This window comes from Octodon degus, unplaced genomic scaffold (genome assembly GCF_000260255.1).
Source record: "Octodon degus isolate 3935 unplaced genomic scaffold, OctDeg1.0 scaffold00002, whole genome shotgun sequence".
In the NCBI taxonomy this organism is placed as follows: domain Eukaryota; kingdom Metazoa; phylum Chordata; class Mammalia; order Rodentia; family Octodontidae; genus Octodon; species Octodon degus.
In genome coordinates, this window is record NW_004524578.1 from 18,334,198 (window position 1) to 18,340,477 (window position 6,280).

Consider the following 6,280-nt stretch of genomic DNA (forward strand, 5'->3'; position numbering starts at 1 on the left):
AAAGTTTGGTATCGAGACTTTATGGCTGATAATTCCTTTATGAGCGTTACTGGATTTTTCTCTCCTGCTGAATCATGATGATTAGACTTGATTTCATATTCCAGCCTGTACTGAATATAATCCAGATCAGAGTCAGCTTTCTGGAACATCAGTTCTAGCTTATCGACCTCCGCCTCCATGTTGAATAGTTGACATTCCTCAGACCCCAGCGTTGCTTAAGCTGCTCCCTAGCGGCTTTTAGTATGCTGTTCCTATGCTGAATTTCTGGGATCTTGATTAGCATATGTCTGGATGTGGTTTTAGTTGTGTTGACATTATCTGGAGTTCTATATGCTTCAGTCACCTGAATGTCAGATTGTTGCCCCATGTTTGGGAAGTTTTCTATTACTTCTACCCATATTCTTTTTTATATCATTTGTATTGACTCCTTCTTTCTCATTGATGCTTATTAGTCTCATGTTGTTCATCTTTGCATCATCTTGCAGATGTTGAACTATTTTTTCCTGCATCCTAGTTGTTTTTAGGAGATGTTTTCTTACCTTTTCACTAGTTGCAATGGTGTCTTTAAGGTCTGAAAGTCTATTTTCACTTTCATTCAAACAGTTTTGCCATCTTGTGATTGAGGCTTTAATTTCCTGTATATCGTTGTGAATCTGCCGCATGCATTCCATTTCTTTCCTATATTGCTCATTCAAGGATTCCATCATTTTTATATTCCCCTCTATTTTTTATCAGTGTCTTCTTTAGAAGCACTTGGTACTTCTTTCATTATAGTTATCACTTCTTTTTTTTACTTCAGGAATTATTTCTGAGGGCCCGGGGAGATGGCTCAGTAGAATAAGCACTTCCCTGGCAAGCACAAGGGCCTGAGTTCAACCCCCCATTTCCACCAAAAAAAAGGAATTATTTCTGATCTGATTTTCTCTCTACCTTTCTGCTGTTGTTCTTTACTTCAGATGCTATTATTTCAGAGATTTCAGGTATGTGCTTTCCAATTTCTTCTATGCTATTGTCTCCTGCATTTGTTCTGGGTGGGCTCAGCTCCTGAGAATGTGTTTTGCTCCTTCTCTTTGTCATTTTGTATAGCACTGTCTTCTGACCTTTGGTGTAGAACTTTAGTAGAGTTATTACCTTAACACCAGATCTGGATCTATCAAGTTCAAACTTATCAGGGGGGTATGCCTTAGAGTCTAGCTGCTGTGCTCCACTTCTTCCTGTTGCAGCCCTTGGAGTTGAACCCTCTGTGGCACTCTGGCAAGATGTTCTGCTCCTGGATCAGCTGGGTGGATCTTGCTTTTAGCCTCTCTGCAGAGAGTTCTGCTGCAGGGTTCCACACCAGGCCTGTCTGATAGAGGAAGTTCCACACACACACGTCTGGCCTGGGCACTGGCTGGAGTCTTGAACTCGTTCTTGACCCACACCTTTTGAAAGAGACTTAGGATGGTAGAGCTGAAAGTTCTAACCCTCTGATTATGCATCGGCCTTGCTAGAGCTTCCAGCCCCAGTCCTGAAGCCATCTTCAGCCCCTCAGCCAAAAGTCATCTCATTGGCATACCAAAGGCTCCCATTAGCTGGAGAATTACAAGGACTTAGCCGCTCTCTGCCAGAGCCATGGCCAAACATAGTTTGTACGTCTCATTATCACAAGCAGTCAAGGAGAAATGACCGTCCCAAAGCAGGCAGGAGGTGAACTTTGCAGTCAATCCTGCTCTCCCCAAAGCTTCCCAACCAAACCTCTCATCCAAGAATGAAATGAGAAGCCAAACCCAAGTGACTTTAAAACAGGGATGACAAGCACACTGTGGGTCCCACTGGCCTTTCTATGGTCTGTGATACTCCACAGGGCCATGTGGAGCCACACAGCCAGGGAGAAGCCAGGTAGAGGGCTGGATGTGGGGAAGTGAACCTGGAAGTTGCACCCTGGAAGTGAATGAGAGAGTAAATAGAACCCAGAATTTAGAACCCAGAAGATAGAATCCTGATGGAATCGGATTTCAAAAGGTCCTCAGAAGCCCACAAGCTTGAGCTTGCCATTTCTCAGAGTATGTCAAATTCATTTTCCAAAGATGGTGGTAACAGTTCCTTCCATCCTGCATGCTCCACTTATTTTTTTCAGTGAAGACTGAACCCAGGTCCTCACACGTCCTAATGAACCATTCTAGCCCTTTTACACGTCTTGAGACAAGGTCTAAGTTTCCCAGGTTGGCCTCTAACTTGCAATCTCCAGCCTCCCAAGCAACTGGAATACAGATGTATGTCACTCTGTAAGGCTTCCTCCTGCTTTATAAAGGGCCTTCCACACCCCCAAGCTAAGGTACAGAAGGTAAGGAGAATCTCTGCCCAGGGTCCCTTAGAACACTAGCCTTGGAGCTTTCACGTACCAGCTATTAAGTCCAACCTTGTAGGTGCCACAGCTTGGAGCCTCCACTGAGGTCCCAGCCACAACTTCCAGGCCCACCAGTGACCATGGCTCCAGCTGCAGAGCCACCCACTCCCTACCCTAAACCTCCAGGCCCTAAACCACAAACAGTAATGATAAACCATGCCCAATGAGTTCTGAGTTTCTGATCCACAGTATTCATGAACATAATGAAATGGTTGTTTTATGCCACTAAGTTTGGGGAGGTTTATTATTCAGAAGTAGTAATTGGAACTCCCAAGCTGATGCTACGCAAAAAAAAAAAAAAAAAAAAAAAAAAGAATGGAGGCGCTGTCCTTCAATGTTTTGGCAAGTGTTCATTAAGAAGAACTCCAAGTGAGGAGGGCTATGTATTACTCAGAGAACTCTCGCAGCGGTTAGCATGCCGCGCACCCTGGAGCTCTGAGGTGGAGATCACCATACGTGGCATTATTCTCTGGGCAACGCTCTTCATAGGCTGCGGGTCTGCACACAGCTGGCGTCTGGGTAGTCTCAGGGAGGAGTCATTTGAGGTCCAGAAAGATTCGGAGACCTGCTGGGCCACCCCGCCCCCTCACTCCCGGCTCAAAACCAGAACTCAAGAGCCCTGAAGCGGTGCAGACCCGTGGGCGGGGGTGTGGGGGGATTGTGGCCCCAGCGCCGTCCTCCTGCTCCCCTTCCCCTCCACGGCCTGTCCTGCGCCTGGGTCACACTTTGCGTCGTCTGCCCGCCACACGCTCCCTTCTCTCTGCAGCTGGACAGCCTTAGAAAGGAAAGTAAGAAGAGGGAGGGCACCGGGCAGGCTGCCCCCTGCACCCTGGTAGCCTCCACGCCGCCCTGGCAAGCCCCGGGCACGCCCCCGCACCCCGCACCAGCGCCCACGCGTACGTGCGCGCACGCACCACCCAGCCCAGCCAGCGCGCTCCGCGCCGCTCGCCTCTGCGCGCCCGCCGGGCTTTGCCTACCGTCGCCGACTCCCAGCGGGTCGCTCCTCCGGGCCCCCGCCGCTAACAGGAACACAGCCCTCCCTTGTCCCTCCTCCCGATAATTTCCAGTAAAAGCACCTCGAGCACAATCTCGCTGCCACAGCCCTAATTATGTGTGAAATTTTTTTTTTTTTTTTTTTTTTTAAAGCAAGGAACCAAAGCAAACAAGCCGCACAGAGGAGACCATTCTCCGTGGCCGGGTGACCTCAGGCTGCTATGGGCCGGTGAGCTCTGCCCGCCGCCTGAGCGGGGAAGCTGGCCAGCCCCGAGGGGGGCGTGGATCTGGGCGCCGGGAGCCCCGGGGCGGACTCGAGGGGCTCGCACGCGCCAGGTGCGCTGCGGGAAAGGTCCGGGTAGAAGAGGTTGGGGTCTCGGGGGAATCTGCAGGGAACTTTCGCCTGCGGACAGAGACCCTTTCCCAGATGGAGTCAGATCGTATTGTTTTGTTTTTCACCTTTGGACTTCTTTTAACAGTTTTTTTATCATACTATTTTATTTTACTTTGTTAGTTCGGGGTTCAGGTACCCAAAAGTTGGAAAAGTCATCTACACCAAGTTGCATGTCGGCCTCGCTCCTTCCCTTCCTGCACCTTCACTCCATCCCTCACCACATTTTCTGGGCTGGCTTCCTCCTTTTTCTCCTCCTCCCCCCCTTCCTTTCCCCCTCCTTCACTCCCTCCCTTCCTTGTACTCCCCCTTCTGGTACTGCGAATTGGGCTCAGGTACATCCCCAGCCATTTTTTTGAGATAGGGACCTTCCAAAATTGTTAAATTACCTGGGTGTGAATTTTCAGTCCCTTTGCCCCATCTTCCCAGGGTGCTGGGATTAGAGGTGTCAACCACCATGCCCAGATGACTTTCTTTACATTTCAGTGCCTTTGATAAGACAGTGACATAGTGGGTACGTTTTAATCTAGGCCAGTGGCACTGCTAGAGACTTGGTATTTCCAATCCTGTCATAGTGGCTCTGTGGGAGATGGAGTCACAGTGGCTACACAGCCTTCCTGTAGAGGAGCCTGCGTAACAGCTGCACCAGCAGGTCCCTGATCCATCTGTCAGGATGAGTACCCAGGTTGCCTACAACTCCCCACCGATAGCACAATAACCAGAATCTATGTGTCCGTCCTTCTGGGTCTTTGCCTGAAAGTCTTGGCCTTATACGTGTGCTGAAGGTTTGGGATGCAGACCGGCAAGGAACACCACACTCTCCATGGTCTCCCTGCATGCCTGAAGCTTTCACCAACCTGTGTGTGGGTCTGTGCCTCATCTTACTAGTGCTTGATATTATCCAATTTGCTAAGGGCTACCAATCTTTTAAATATAAAATGGTTAAACAAGTGTGGTGTGTGCCAGTAATCCCAGCACTTGGGAGGCTGAAGCAGAAAGATAGAAAGTTCCTTGGCTACATAGCAAGAACCTGATATAGAAATATGGAAATGGTAGGTTTGTTGTTTTTCTTATAGGTATGGGTATAAAGTATCTTTTCCAAAAGTTCTTAGCTATTCAGGTTTTACCTTCTGTAAATTGCACATTTATAGCTGCTTATTGCTGTTTTTCTGAGTTTACACACGAGACAGAGAGAGAGAGAGAGAGAGAGAGAGAGAGAGAGAGAGAGAGAGAGAGAGATGAAATTTGGTGGGAATTGCTATAGATGTACATTAAAGGACAGTTGGTATCATTACAGTAGGTCTTCCCACCCAGAGTCATGGTCTTCCACTGAAATATACTGCAAGCCACATACATAATTTTAGAAACTGCATAAGCACCACTTATGTCTTGTTGACATACAGAGCACAGGTTCTCTCTTCATTTATTTCTCTATTCATTGAGGACCTTAATTTTATTATTTCAATGTCTTTATAAACAACATCTCCAAAAACTTTTGTTACTATTGCAAATGTTATCTTCTTATTTTCTGGTTGTTTTTCTTGGAGTCAATATGATTGATTTGTTTTGAAGTTGATCTTGAATCTGGTAAGTTTGCTAAGCTCTCTTGTTAGTGCCAGAGGTTTGTAGACTTTATTAGGTTTTTACCTAGTTGATCATCTTACCTACAAATAATGCTGGTTTTGTCTCTTATAATTGTTCTGACTTGTGTTTGTTTTTCTTGTGTTATTGTGTGGGCCACACCTCCTGTGATATGTTGAATAACAAGCATCTTTGTCTTATTTTTAACTCTAAAAGCAATGCTTCTGAAGTTTTTCTTTATGAGGTTTTTGGTAGATAACATCAAGGCAGTTCCCAGGTACTCTTAATCATCTAAGAATTTAAAAAATATAAATAAGCTTATCCTTTATCAAAGTCCACTTCAATAGCTATCACAAAGAGTTGTCTCTGTCTTTGGTTGTGGAGGTCACCTGAGCAGCTCTCCTTGAAAGAAGAGTGACTGTCTCCATTTTCACTGCACCTGACCCTATTTCCTCGTATTGTTCTGTACAGAGCTGGCTAGGACTTCTGTTTATCTTTCAAATGGCCTTAAGCAATGTGTATTGGTCTAGCTGAGGTGCTGGTGATAGTCTTTGAAGATGGCGTGCATGTTTCCCTGTTAAACCTGCTGCTCTTTAACGTGAGCCAGGTCAAGACAGGACAGTAGAGCTAATGCTCCACACCACCAGCTGGGCTTGAGCCTGGAGATAAAGGCTATGACTCCAGGGGCTTGAAAGACTACATCAAAGCTGAAGCACCAGACCCCCCAAAACATTAGATGCTATCTCTATGGCATAATAGTATAATACATATTACTTTCTCTGCATGTCTTTTTTAAAAAATTATTTATTTATTTATTTATTTATTTTTACATTTAGTGTGTGTGTGTGTGTGTGTGTGTGTGTGTGTGTGTGTGTGGCCAGCTCAGCCCACCAGGGGGCAGGGCTGGCTGGCATGTGGTGCTGGGGGAT

General features: G+C 46.6%; 1 long non-coding RNA gene across 1 annotated transcript in view; it reads left to right on the top strand.

Annotated features, from left to right (window-relative positions):
- Positions 1 to 7: 7 nt before the first annotated feature.
- Positions 8 to 6,280, top strand: part of LOC111815874 — a 23,496-nt gene continuing 17,223 nt past the window's right edge. The window contains exons 1-2 of the long non-coding RNA XR_002820493.1: positions 8 to 187; positions 4,827 to 4,830. This is a non-coding gene — a long non-coding RNA (uncharacterized LOC111815874). The remainder of the gene's footprint in view (positions 188 to 4,826; positions 4,831 to 6,280) is intronic.